Genomic DNA, 13,943 nt, shown 5'->3' with positions numbered 1-13,943 from the left:
CACTCATGTGCTGGTTCTCGCTCTGGTCTTTCTGTGCACCGCTAACCCCCAGAGGGAGCCCAGAACAGTGCCGGACACTTGGCAGGTCTCCAACAGACTTTGAAGCTTTACTGACCGGCCTGTGAGAGCGAGCGTCCCTACCTGCTGCGTGTGGGGCACGGGGTTGCAGTGTGGGGCACGGGGTTTGTGTGTGGGGCACGGGGTTGCGGGGTGGGGCACGGGGGATGGGGTGTGGGGCACGGGGGTTTCAGTGTACAACAGAGCGAGGGAGCCAGCTCCTCGGACAGCCACGTGTGCCAACACAGACGAATCTCACCACAGCGGAGCCACGGACGCTGGAGTCACAGACGCCGGAGCCACGACCCACATGCCAGACAATGCTATTTTCACAAAGTTCAGCAACAGGCCAAGGGGCATCCGACTCTTAACATAGGAGTCAGGACACTGGTCCCTCTGATGAGAGTCCGAGAGGGGCCCGGACTGGGGCCGGCCAGGCAACCTTCGTGACAGGGGACGCTTTGGGAGTTCAAGCCGTGGACTTCCGTGTGTGTCACTAACTGTAGAAACGAGCCCACGGAGCCCACTCTGATGGACGGGACAGTGACCTACGCACACGGAGAGGGGACAAGCGCACGCGGCTCTATCTTGAAAACAAACTCATGCACAGAAGAACGACCAGACACGAAGGTGACCGCGGCTCCCGGGCGGAAAGCGGTTCAGACCCAGCTCGTCCCCTGCCTCTGCTTTCCGGAAGGGCGCGGGGTTTCTGTGGGGCCACACAGCTCGGAGCTCCGACCGGCTGCAGAAGCCTCAGACAAGCGGGAGAGGCGAGACCTTCTCAGCCCCGAGCCCTGCGGACGGTTCTGCATCCCAGGCTTTCCAGCACCCCAGCGGCCAGCAACAAGTTAAAAAGCAAGGGAGGGGGAGAGCGCAGAGCCGCTGGAATGAGAGCCTTCCGAGCTCTCCTGCCCTCCAAAGGGCCGTGAACGCCATCCAGATGCCGGGCCCACTTGCCCTGCGGCCGGCGCACAGAGGAAGCACATTCCTCGGCCAGCTGCCGCAGCCGCGCCGCCAAGAGCAGCCCCCTAAGGGCTGTGGGGGAGGCACCCTGCCATCTGGCCGCCCGCTGGGGGCAGGGGCAGTGGGAGGAAGGGGTGCCCTCCTTGACCCGCACCGGTCCGAGAGCTCTGGGAGTCCTCTCCCATCCCCCATGCGCGCCTGCCACCAGGGGGAAGCGCCCCTCTGCGTGCTGGCACACCCACCTGAGTGTGACCGGGCTGTGACAGTGAGTGTGGTGGCCGCCTGGGTGGATGCGCGTATACGGGAAGATACGTGAGTGGGGGGTGGGTGGGTGGGTGAGTGGACAGAAGGATGGATGGATGAGTGGGCGGGTGGCCGGATGGCGGATGGGTGGCTGGGTCCATGGACGTCAGGAGCCAGGCTGCCCTCTGAGGCCGGGGGGTCAGGTGGGCAGTGCCACAGACGGCCCGGGGCACACAGCGGGCGGGGGCGTCCAGTGTCAGAGGAGCTTCTAGGGGGAGGTGGAGTCGCCGCCGGAGCCAGACGGCCGTGGGGTCAGCACACCTGGAGAAAGGCTCCGGGCACGGAGACGGAAGCCCGACGGCGGGAGGGACCACCAGCAAGCACAGGGTTACGTCCCGTCCACGCGGGGAGCGCGTGGGAAGGCAGGTCTGCGGCGGGTCTGGAAAACCCCGTGGTGAGGACTCTGCCTGCAGGCAAGGAGGTGCCACGGAAGGCTTCAGGGATCCCGAAGTGTTCTCATTAGTTTAAGATGTGAACGAAGTGGTTGCATTATCACCTTGAACTCGCCAGAGGAAAGCGCCAAAATTGAAAATAACGGTGCTGCCCACGTGAACGGTAAGTAACAAGGGACGGGCGCCCTCCCCCGCGCACCGGCAGCCTTCCTCCCAAGGGACAGGTGCGCGTCCTGCCGGGCCCAGCCGCACACGGCCGCCGGCCTCGCCTACGTGTGACCCGTGTGGACCTGCTTCACCTGTCGCTGCCCATGGGAGGCCGAGATGCAGACCGGCCTGAGGCACCCGGCACATGGCGGCCTCTCGGAGCCTCCCTGTCACCCCTGGGGGGGTGCAGACCCCGTGCCCTGCCGACAGCACCCGAGCGGCCCCGGGAGACACCATGCAAGCAGAGGCTGAAACAGGAGAGGCTGCAAAGAGGAGGTGCTCGGCCGGCCGGGCTGCGGGGAGGCCGGTGGGCCGGCCGGGCTGCGGGTACGCTCGGAGGCTCCCCACCACGGATGCAAGGATGGCCTGCCCGCAGGTTCGCCGGAGCCGCGGTGAGCCTGTCCCCACGGTGTTGCCTTGAAGCGCCTGTGGGTCCGGGACGGGGGAAGGGGCAGACCTGTGTTTCTCTCGGCCCCACGCAGGGGCAAAGGAAGACCCACTACCCCGGGGACAGCAGCCCCAGGGCTCCAGGGGCTCCGACCCCTGACATCAGAGGGTGGTCCTCTTGCCTCTGCCGTCACGGGGGGAGGGGGCTGCTGGTGGAGTTCCCGCTTCCTCCGGCGGAGCACCTGGGAAGGCAGGAGGGCAGCCCCGATGTGTCACAGCTCCCAGCACCTGGCCCTCACTGCCCTCACTCCCAGATGCTCAGAGAGGGGCAGGTCCTGACCCCAGGTCACACAGCACTGGAGAAGGGCTTGGGTCCCCTGCTCACCTCCTCCAATATCCATGGCCGTGGTTGATTTCATGCTTTCTGCTCCGTCACGTGGGAGAGGCCTGGAGGCAGGGTGGCCTCACACCACGTCCAGGAGGGAGGGAAGACAGTGGGAGTCAGGGCGCCTGCTGGTTGCGCTCCTTGGGCATCCTGCGCTGGGAGCTCTGGGAAACTGTCTTTCCAGGGCCCTCTCCCTGGTGGATTCTGGAACATTCTGTCTTCTTACCCTCAGAACCATCAAAATGCCCCCGACGGTCCAGGGTGTGTGTGGCCCAGAAGGCACAGTCCAGACTCCTGCCGTGCAGGTGTGGCCAATGGCCTCGGGGCTTCACACAACCCGTTCTCAGGGCCAAGATTTTCCTGAGCATTCTCGCATGCCTCTGGCCAAGCCTTCCCAGCTGCCTCGTGCCCGGGGTGGGCCTGCGCCGGGGGGCCAGAGGGGCGGACGTCGGCAGGTAGGGGACCCCTGTTCCCGCAACGCTCCACCAGCAAGGACGCTGGGTGAGGAAAGGGGATCCCCCCCTCCGGGAAGCAGCCTCTGTGGCCAGTCCTCGTGGAGCCCTCCAGATGGTTCCAGACACTCCCGTGTACACAGAATCCTACAAGTGTTTACTAGGGAAAGACAAGCACAGGCACCCCCAGGCCACACCGTGCGACGCCCAGCTCTTCCCCGCTGGGGCTGCGGCCTCTTCTCCAGAGATGACCAGGAGGCCGCGCTCAGGCTGCAGGGCTCGGCCCCCCGCACACCTGCCCCCTGGGGCTGATTCACACTTCTTCGGAGGGTCAACGGGGACCCAAGCAAAAACGAGCACCTATCAAGTCTGCCACAGCTGCCGGGCATACAGTAAGTGCCAACTTAGGACCAACCTATGAACAGGCAACTCCCTGAACCCTTGCTCCCTTGAAGACGCTCCTGGGAGCCCTCCACGTGCACTGACTCTTCTGTCCTGCCCTCGACCCCGAGAGGAGGAGAACGGGGCGGTCGGCACCCTGGCCGCTGTCCCCCCAGCCCACGCGGGGCCCATGACCTACCCCCCTTCTTCGTGGAGAGCGCCTGTGACCATGGAGGGTTCTAGAACTGTGCATCCCAGGCGCCACGAGCAAGGTGGCCGTGTGTCGCGGACCCGACCCTGGACTCTCACTTCGTGTTCCCGAACCTGGCGCAGGCTCCCAAGTCGGAGGCACAGCCCCACCCCCAGGGCGGGGCCGCGGAAACCGCAGGTACCAAGGGAGGCCCTGCCCTCCCCACCCAGCGGGGAGCCACACCAGCCGCCCCCGTTCTGCCTGGACGGCCGGGGTCCCCTGTGCCCCAGAGCCACCCAGGGAGGCGCCACCAGGGGCCGGTGTCCCCATGACCCGGGAACAACACCTCCTTTCTGTGGATTTAAAGAAAACAGGCTCGTGCGGAAGCCAGCCCTCTAAGCAGATGTTTCCTCCCCTGCTGGCCTCGCTGCTCGCTCTCACGCCGGCGCAGGAGACCAAGCGATGGTAATTCTTTTTAGGAAGGGGGAGGAAAATATTTTTTAAAATGTGTTTTACAAGCCTGGCTTTGCCATTGTTTATGTAAACAGGTAAATTGTTTCCTGCCTCAATTAAAAACATCTGCCACATAAATGAATACCAATTAACTCATCCTGTTTTTAATTACTCTGTTAATTACACGCAGGCAGCAGAAAGGACGGCTGGGAGCAGGGGAAGCCGAGCGCTGTCCCTCCCCCAGCTTGGCACGGAGCCGGCGTGTGTCTGGCTCCTGGTGGAGGAGGGTGGTGGGGGGCGGTGGCACGGTGCCAGCCGGGATTCCCCGATCCGGCCTGGAGAGTGGGCACCGCTTCCCGGGACCCCGCTCTCAGCAGGGAAGGTGCAGCCCCCTCCTGCGCGCCCTGTGTCCCCACCACCCTGCTGCCACCGGGCCGCCTGTAGTCCCACGACTCCGCCTTGTCACCGGACAGGAACGGTGGGGTCTCAGGGCGTCCCCTCCCATCCTGGCCCCACTTTGCTGGGGAGGGAGGCGGCCAGAGGGAGGGAGGCGGCCAGAGGGAGGGAGGCCTGGACCTCCCGCAGGAAGGCCTGGCTCAGGGACCAGAGCGAGCCACTGCTTAAGGACACTTGTCTTAAGCCCTGGTTGCTGGAGCTTGCAGCCCGCTCAGAGCCGTCTCGCAGGGGGCTCTGCCCGGACCCCTCCCAGCCCGGCCTACCATCCCCATCCACAGCAAGCACCACGGTCTGCAATCGCACAGCCAGCCTGCCTGCGTCCCCGTCCAGCCCAGCGTGTGCAGCAGGTGACCGCCGAGGACACATGACGCCGCATTGTCATGGAGGCTCGGGAGGGCACGGCCTGTCCCAAGTCCTGGGGCTCACGCCTGTGGGGGGCCTGCATCCCACAGCCACGCCCTGGCTCTCTCCATCCTGGGCATCTCGGGGTCCCCACTCACCCAGAATGGAGCCCCCTCAGACGCGTGTGGCTGTGGAAGGCTGACCCCAGCCCCTCCCCTGGGGTTTCGGTTTGTAGATGCCAAGAGGGTCAGGGCTGCTGGCTCTCAGAGCCTGTCTAGGCTGAGGGCCCCGAAGGTCTCCGCCCACATGCCGAGTCCAGCCACATGGTGGCCACCAGGGCCGCTCATGAGAAAGAGAGCGAGCCTGGGAGCTCTGAGCCAACTCAAAAGAGAGGGAGGACGGCGATCCGCGAGCCATGTCAGCCCTGGGCATCGGTGTGGACAGAGATCGGTTAGCCACGTCTGTCCTGGGCACCAGTGTGGCCAGAGGGGGCCCATTCTCTATGTCAGTCCACCCCTCACTCCACAAGTGGGGAACCTGATGCTCACAGTGTTCTAGAACATTCCGCCTGTCCTCTTATCTGTGGGTGCCTGCACTGGGGGGGGGCTTCCCTGGGAGGTCAGCAACACACAAATGGACAGGCCATCCGCAGGGGCAAGTCCCTTCCATAGCCGGTCCTGGCTGGCAGGCCTGAGACGCTGGGGACAGGCTGCTGTCTGCAGTCCTGTCCCAGCCATGGACGGAGGACAGGGACACACCCAGGCCCGAGTGTGGTTCCTCCGACCGCCTGTGACGCTGTTGTGTTATCGAACGGCCACAGTGAAAACGTAAGACCTGTTACTCCTCCCCGGGGCCGAGAGGGGTCACGAGACAGCCTAGAGCACACAGTTGAGAGGGACAGAGCGGGGTTATGACCCTATGGGGCCCCGGCCAGGTTCCTCCAAACATCCCGGGTCCCCCCAGTTCGGCAGACGGGGCGGGGGGACCTGCAGGGGACTCACAGCGTGCCCCGGACACAGCAGCTGGGGGCAGGGTGGGTACAGCCTCTGGGTTTGAAGTCCCGCGTGTGTCCGCCTCCTGGCCGCGGGCTGTGGGCTTGTCCCTTGGCCGTGCGAGGCTTCAGCATTGCCCTGAGACGCGGGGGGTGCTTGCCTCCGCTTCACAACCAGGGCCTAAGGACGCTGGGCTCTCCTACAGGTCTCTCTGCCTATTACTTCCCGCTTGCCTCCCCTTCCAGGCAGGCCACCAGGCTGACCTCCTGTGTGCTGTCTGGTGCTTTCCTGAGCCACTGGGGCCCGAGACCCCATTTCTCAGGACCTGCCCTCATGCTCTCAGTGGGCCTTGCACCGTCAGACTGCGGCCTAGGGTGAGGGTCTCCCTCAGACCCTCTGCAGCATACGACTCCTTCCCACACCCACCAGCCATCCTAAGGATCTGGGCGGCTGCTCTGGGGCCTTCCAGCCAACATGAGCGAGAAGATGCATCTCTGCCGGCGGCGACACATCGGGGAGGGGCTCCCCACGGCACGTGGGACGCGGGCTCGCTCGCACACAGCCCGAGGCCGGCTGTGCCCGGCGACGGTCCGTGCGGCAGCAGAAAGCAGAGTCCGTCCCCAAGGCCTGTCCCTCGCTAGCCATGGTTGGTCCAGACACGGGGGCTCACCCCGCCACAGGGAGGCGTCCACCCGCCCACTGGCCGTGGTTCCCTGCGAGACAACTGCAGGGAGGAGACCCTCGGTCCCGCACCACCCCCAGCCCCGGGGCCGGGGCTCAGGGTCAAGGGCAGGGACCCCATGCGCTCCCGAGAGGCCTAAAGGGCCACAGACAGGGCCGAACCCCGGGGTTTAACCCCAGTGACTTTGGGCCAAGACTCACCCTTTCTGTGTGAGGAACGAATTCGGGGGAGGGCGACCTTGCCCGAAACCTGAAGGGGGGCTCCTCGGGCCCCAGGAAACATTTCTGCCCCGAACCGCAGAATCACACCCCACGGGTAAGACGGGCAGCGGGGCGACGTTTGTAACAGAGGCACCGGCCAGTGGGCACTCGCTGGGGTCCAGCCTGGGGTGCGGCGTCCACACCCAGCACCAGCCCCAAGCTGGGCCATTTCCGGGGGGCAGGGAGGGCAGGAGCCTGGCGCTGGTGTTGGTTGGACGGTGATGGGGGCCATGGGCACCGCGGGCAGAGTGCCCGTGTGCAGCCCTGCCCCTCCCTCGCCGTGGGAAGGCACCAGGCAGATGGGCCTGAGGCTGGCGCAGCCGCGGTGGCAGCTGTGTGTGGGGGGAGCAGGGGGGGCACGCGAGGAGCCAGCCCGCCGCCTCCCTCCGGGAACCTTCTGCATGTTTTGACTCATTCCACCAAATGGTCTCACAGAAGCTTGAGGGGACCTGGGGTACGTTCCTGCTGAGTCAAAACAGCCCCGGGGGGTCCTCTGCGGGGGTGGCTCCCGAGGCTGGTGGAGGACGTCTCCCCTTCGGCAGCAGGGAAAGCTGGGGCTCAGGGAGGCTGGGGACAGGCTGAGGTCCCGTCCCGGGCCCGGGGGTTCCCCTCCGGCCCGATGGGCTGGGCAGGGCCCGTGGAGTGCCCTCGGCAGGGGTAGAGTCTGGCTCGCCTCTGGGGCTTTCAGGGCCGCCCCGAGCTCCTGGGGCTGCTGCACCCTTGTCTCCCACGAGCCCTCGGGCCAGACCCCATGTCACACACTCTGGGCAGTGCGACAACGTCCGTGGCAACTTATTTGAGAGAGACAGTCAGAGAAGGGGGCCGGGCAGAAAGACAAGGGTCCCGGCCCCCGGAAGGGCCCCGCGTCCCACCCTCCCCCACAGGGATGCTCTAGGGGGGCGCGGTGGGGAGGCTGGACTCCCTCTCCCCTCATGTGAAGCAGGAGTCTCTGGGAGGACTGCCCCGCTGCGGTGGACCTGACACCCTGCTGGGAGGCACCCCGAGCCTCCGGGTCGACCAGTGCCACAGCCACCCAAGGCTTCCATCCCCCTCCTGTCACCCTCCCACGCAGAGCTCCACCCACGAGTCCCCCTGGCTGGTCCTCACGTGCGCTGCCCATCCTCCTGCCTCAGGGCCTTTGAGCGGGCGGACCCCCACGTCAGTCCCCGTGCTGGCCTCCGCTGATGTCTCTCGACCCCAGAAGCCCGACTAGCCTGGAGGGAGGGACTGGATTTCTGCGGCACAAGAGAGCTCCCTGTCTCCCGACTCGGAGAAAGGGGGAGGCCTTAACTGCGCACCCAGGCCAATACCCGGGGGTTTAAGTTCTGCCCTGGGCCCAGACCGGCTGGGGGGGCCGAGGGTCCGCCGGTCCTTCCTCAGGTGCCGCCCTGAGAAACGGTACAGGAGGGAGATCGGCTGAAGATGCGCAGCCCCAGAACACACCCGCGAGTGTCCACACCCCCCAGAACACACCCGCGAGTGTCCACACCCCCCAGAACACACCCGCGAGTGTCCACACCCCCAGAACACACCCGCGAGTGTCCACACCCCCCAGAACACACCCGCGAGTGTCCACACCCCCCAGAACACACCCACGAGTGTCCACACCCCCCAGAACACACCCGCGAGTGTCCACACCCCCCAGAACACACCCGCGAGTGTCCACACCCCCCAGAACACACCCACGAGTGTCCACACCCCCCAGAACACACCCGCGAGTGTCCACACCCCCCAGAACACACCCACGAGTGTCCACACCCCCCAGAACACACCCACGAGTGTCCACACCCCCCAGAACACACCCGCGACTGTCCACACCCCCCAGAACACACCTGCGACTGTCCACACCCCCCAGAACACACCCGCGAGTGTCCACACCCCCCAGAACACACCCGAGAGTGTCCACACCCCCCAGAACACACCCGCGAGTGTCCACACCCCCCAGAACACACCCACGAGTGTCCACACCCCCCAGAACACACCCACGAGTGTCCACGGCTCAGGACCCGCAAGGCGAGAGGTGGAGACCACCCGATGCCCGTGCGCCACCCGGCAGCCAGTGCTGTTCGCTCCGTGAGGAGTGACGTGGGGCAGCAGTGACATGTGTGCAAACCGTGAGCACAGCAGCCAGCCACAGAGGCCACAGGGTGCAACGAGCCGGGCCACCGAGATGGGAGCGGGTCTGCGGTCGTCGAGGCTGGATGCGGGGGTGGCAGTGAATCCTAGCGGGGACAGGGTCTCTTTGGGGGGATGACAAAGTTTGGGGGCTAGAGGGTGGTGACAGTTGCATGATGGTGCGAACGTGCTAAGTGACACAGAGGTGTCGTAGGGCAGCGCCTCCAAACAGGAAACTCCGCTTGTAGCCGTACGGACAAGACAAGCGAAAGCAGGGACTCGAAGAGACGGCCGCGCCCCTGCGTTAGCATCAGCCTCACCGCAGCCAAAGGATGCAAGCAGCTCGAGGGCCCCCCAGCAGAGGAATGATGAGCAGACGTGGTCCATCCACCCGGTGCCCGGTGACTCAGCCGTCACAGGGAAGGCCGTTCCGATGAGGGCCACCGCATGGGTGGACCTGGAGGGCACGAGGCTCGGTGAGGTCAGCCAGTCTCAGAAGCACCAACACGGCAAGAGTCTACCAGGTCCCCAGAAGAGTCAGACCCACAGACACAGAAACAGCTGGCGGGCGTAGCCCAGCCGGGGCTCCGGCTAGGGGAGATGAGAAAGTTCTGGAAGCAGACAGCGTGGCAGGTGCACAACAGCGTGAATGTATTTAACGTCGCTGAACTGACCCTGAGAAATGGCGCAGGCCGTCAGTTTGACGCCCTGTGTGTTTTACAACAATTAAACAGAACACCTAGTGGGGAGACTGAGGCCAGGCACAAAGGGACTTCCCCACCTCTGCCTTCCAGCAGCCTGTCTACACAGCTAATAGCACAGGCTGGGCACGGCTTAACCACAGCTCGACTGTGGAAGGATGGCAGCCTCCCTCTTCCCAGGCTCTAGGCCCTTATAGACCCGGGGGCCCCGTCCCTAGAGGCGGCAGGCAGGGTGCGGCCCTCGCTGACCCCTGCTCTGGCTCTCCCCTGGGGCTGCTGGTGTCGAGAAGGAGGAGGGCAGAGGCCAGGCCTGGGCAGGCTGGTGATGTGGGGCTTCTGTCTATGTTCCCCACACCCAGTATGTGTAGGCGTGCCCCGGGGGGTCTCACTGGGCCAAAGGCCTTTGTGATGTGAGGGTTACCAGACAGGAAGGGGCCCGGGCAGTAGCTTCGGGGGTCCCAGCCCCTTTGAGAATCAGACACGAAGCCCTCCACACACGTGCTAGAGTGAGGTCAAGTCCGGCTCACAGCCACCTCGACCTGTGTCCTCAACCTCAAAGCCCCAGATCCTGTGTAAGCTCTGACCTCACTTGGAGAGAGAAACTGTGCCTATCCCAGCCTGACAGGGCCGGGTGCTGTGCTGGGTCCCCCGACCAGGTATCTGACTGCCAGGCCTGCTGAGATGCAGAAAGGAGGCTTCAGGCGGACGCAGGAGAGCCTGAAGGACCAGCCCACACGAGATGCCGGGGCAGGACTAGTGCGTGGGCAGCGTGGTGACAGGCGTCTGGGCATAGTCTGCCAGGACAGTCTGTGTAGATGGTAGTGACAAGTGTCCTGGGACACCCCATTAGACATGTAGTGGCAGATATTCCAGGACAGTCCTTGTAGATGGTAGTGACGGGTGTCCCGGGACAGTCCATGTAGATGGTAGTGACGGGTGTCCCAGGATAGTCTGTGTAGATGGTAGTGACAGGCGTTCCGGGACAGTCCATGTAGATGGTAATGACAGGCGTCCTGGGACAGTCCATGTAGATGGTAGTGACGGGTGTCCCGGGACAGTCCATGTAGATGATAGTGACGGGTGTCCCAGGATAGTCTGTGTAGATGGTAGTGACAGGCGTCCCGGGACAGTCTGTGTAGATGGTAGTGACAGGCGTCATGAAACAGTCCGTGTAGATGGTAGTGACAAGCTCCCAGGACAGTCCGTGTAGATGGTAGTGACAGGAGTCCTGGGACAGTCTGTGTAGACGGTAGTGACAGGCATCCTGGGACAGTCCATTAGACATGTAGTGACAGGAGTCCCAGGACAGTCCATGTAGATGGTAGTGACAGGTGTCCCGGGACAGTCCATTAGACATGTAGTGACAGGAGTCCCGGGACAGTCCATGTAGATGGTAGTGATGGGTGTCCCAGGACAGTCTGCGTAGATGGTAGTGACGGGCGTCCCGGGACAGTCCGCATAGGTGGTGGTGACGGGCGTCCCGGGACAGTCCGTGTAGATGGTAGTGACAAGCGTCCCGGGACAGTCGTGTAGGCGTGTGGTGACAGGTGTCCTGGGGATAAAGTCCCATCTGTGAGTCCTCTGCTAGCCATCTCGCTGGACGCCAACGTGGGTCTCTGGTTTGCGGGGTCCTGGCGGGGGCTGGCCTACTCGGACTTTTAAGTCAGTTCCCCTGAGCCTGGGGACCCTCTACACACAGCTCCCAGGGGCTGTAGTGCAGCTGGGCTGGGAAGGCGAGCTGGGCCTGCCGTGACAGTCCCTCCTCCCGGACATGCAGGCCAGCCCGTGGGCTCCCCCAAGTGCCCGAGGGCTGCCACCCTCTGGACAGCCAGGTCAGAGGTCACGCTTCCTTCTGGCCTGGTTTTCACACCTGTACACACCCGTTATGCACTCTCATTCACACACTCACACACACGAGGACTCCTTGGGTAGGAGGACAGCTCAGTCACGGTCCCCGGAGTGTGGGACTCCGCTTCTGGCCGGACACTCCCCCACGGGTACGGGGCCCTCCCCGCATTCCTCACAAGGCAAAGAGGGAAGTAAAAGTGTCTAAGTGCCCCTTTTTAGGAAAGAAGCACGCCGGGCCACCATGTTCCCAGAGACACGCAGACTGCGGGACAGAAGCAGCGTCTGGGCCGCGGCGGAGCGCCATCCAGGTGGCACACGCAGGGCAGGGGCGGAAGGTGCAGCTTTCCCTGCACACACGCACTTTCTGGAGACTGACCAGGACACAGGGTCGCCCTGGATGCCTCCCTCAGCTGTCCGGCCCTGACCACCCCTCTCCCAGGGCCCTGCGTCTGGACACGACCTCCCTCGGTCTCCCCAAGTTCTGCCCCGCTCGGCCTTCTCAAAATGCAAATCCGACCCACCTCCGTGCCATCCAGTCAGGCTCGGGGGCTCCAGGGACAAAAGCCAGAGTCCCCTCTGCACCCCCTCTGCCCCAGGGTCCTGCCGTCCGGCTTTACCCCCCAGCCTCTCTCTGTCTGGAGCCCCTCCCTCCCGCCTCTGCTGCCATCACTTCCATGGAGCTGTCCCCAACATCACGCTGCACAGCGCCACCCCAGCCGTCCCCAGCTGTGGGTCCTCTGGGGATCCCCTGTGCCCTCTGCCCTGCTCTGTGGCACCCTGTGGCCGTGAGCCAGCCGGCGTGGCTGCCCAGAATTGAAATGCCCGGCATGTCAAATGCACATGGAACTTCAAAGTCTCTTAGGGAAAAAAAGTCTCAATTATTTAAAAAGCCAGTGGCAGGGTGAGAAGACGTTTTGGGCACATCGGGTTCAATAAGACGCTAAAATCGCACTGGTTTCCCTCTCCTTTTTTTTAACGTGGCCACAGTCTAAATTGTCACACGTGGCCACCTGGTGCCACGGCCGCGTCTACTTTGCGCATGGGAGCTGGGCACAGCCCCGGACCCGCCGAGGCCGGTGGGAGCCGGCGCTTCCAGAAGGGAGCTGCCCTTGAGAACAGGCGCTGCGGGTGTGGCCTCCGGGCCCGGGGCACACGGGGAGTCGACCCTCTGACACACGACCCACGGGAGAAGCCGGTGAAACTCCACGCTTGCCAGAGGCACCCAGAGGGGCCACATTTTGGTGACAGGGACTCTTGGCACCCAATCAGACCGCGGCTGGATGGGGAGGGTCGCAGCCCAGACCCCCACCCCACCCCACCCCGAGCCACCACAAGAGGGCGCGCTTCCCGTATGAGAGCCCGAGCAGCAGCCTCGCGGGGCACCCCACCAGCCGAGGCGGGGGACAGACAGGACCCGGAAGCTCAGAAGGGCGCGACCGGCGGGGGCCACAGCGGATGGACACCCCACAGCTGGGCGGTGTCCATCCTGCTTCCTGCCTGCAGACCGGAGCCCGGCAGTGGGACAGGCCCCGGAGCCCCCGGGAGGAGTGGGTGGCCGGATGCTCAGAAGGACGCGGTCTCCGAGACGGCCGAAGGGCCGCCCTGCGGCACCCGTGACTACGCCCGCCGCAGACACCCACTCTATCAGCAGCGCACAAGCCTCCTCTTCCTTGCACCCCCGACACGGCCAAACAGACACGGAGCGGCACCCTCTGCCCAGGGCAGGCAGGCCCCGTTCCGACGCCTCGGCTCAGGGGAGGACCCCAGGAAGGGGTCCGGGCTGGGCTGGACGACAGCCTGGACAACAGGAAGGGTCCACAGGGATGAACGAGCCTGTGCCTGGACTCCTCCCCAAATCTCCCCCCCCCACGTCCGCCAGGCTCCCAGCCTCAGAGGCACCCCAGGCCCCCAGAGGTGCCCAGCCGTGCGGTGCGCGCACTGCGAACAGGACCAGTGCAGCCGCTGAGTGTGTGGGTGAACAGCAGAGCAGGAAGAGCCCTCTTCCTTATTACCGCCAAACGCGTCTCTGCTTTCCTTCCCAGGGACGTCTGGCTCACCGTGAGGTCCCAGGAATCATGAAAAGCAGAAGTCTTCACTTCTGTTTTCGTGCTGCAAACAGCCCGGGTGGGAAGCGTCTCCTCGCACGTCTGAGGCTGTGGCTCAGCTGTGCGCCCCGCGCCCCAGGTCGAGCTGTGTGCCCAGAAGCGGGAACCGGGAACTGAGTATTTATCACTGCTACGTCCTGAGTTTCCATCCCGCACGCCAGGGCTCGGCCTGGGTCTTCCCGCTGACGCTCTACGGGCGGTTTCTGCTCTAAGAATGTGTTTCCAGACACCAAAGCCCGCACCTGCGTTTGTGTTCTCGGCTAAAGGCCACC

Source organism: Martes martes, assembly GCF_963455335.1.
Source record: "Martes martes genome assembly, chromosome: 17".
NCBI lineage: Eukaryota > Metazoa > Chordata > Mammalia > Carnivora > Mustelidae > Martes > Martes martes.
This window is presented reverse-complemented; position numbering follows the sequence as displayed.